The 287-nt window shown below is 37.3% G+C and overlaps 1 protein-coding gene across 1 annotated transcript in view; it reads left to right on the top strand.

Annotated features, from left to right (window-relative positions):
- Positions 1 to 287, top strand: part of LOC119594792 (hemicentin-2-like) — a gene marked incomplete in the record, with an annotated part of 20,483 nt that overhangs the window by 1,569 nt on the left and 18,627 nt on the right.

The raw sequence follows: 287 nt of genomic DNA, 5'->3' as shown, positions 1-287 counted from the left end.
TAGTATTATCTCTCTCCTTCTGCTCAACAATAACGCTATTATCATCCCAATGGCCTCATGGATCTATAATGACCCAAACTGTACGTGGAAGGTCCTATTGTACGTCCAGTCTCAGGAAAATACAAAGTGGCAACTCACCCCGACCCCTTCGAGCACTCCGATTTCCCAATTCGCTTTTTTTTTATTATAATCACTTGATATTTAAAACTTGTACTTGTGTATATTTGGATTTTTAAAACTTATGTGCAACATTTCTTATTACTTTTGTGCTGAAATGTGATGCTGTG

This window comes from Penaeus monodon, chromosome 34, assembly GCF_015228065.2.
Source record: "Penaeus monodon isolate SGIC_2016 chromosome 34, NSTDA_Pmon_1, whole genome shotgun sequence".
NCBI lineage: Eukaryota > Metazoa > Arthropoda > Malacostraca > Decapoda > Penaeidae > Penaeus > Penaeus monodon.
This window is presented reverse-complemented; position numbering and strand designations above follow the sequence as displayed.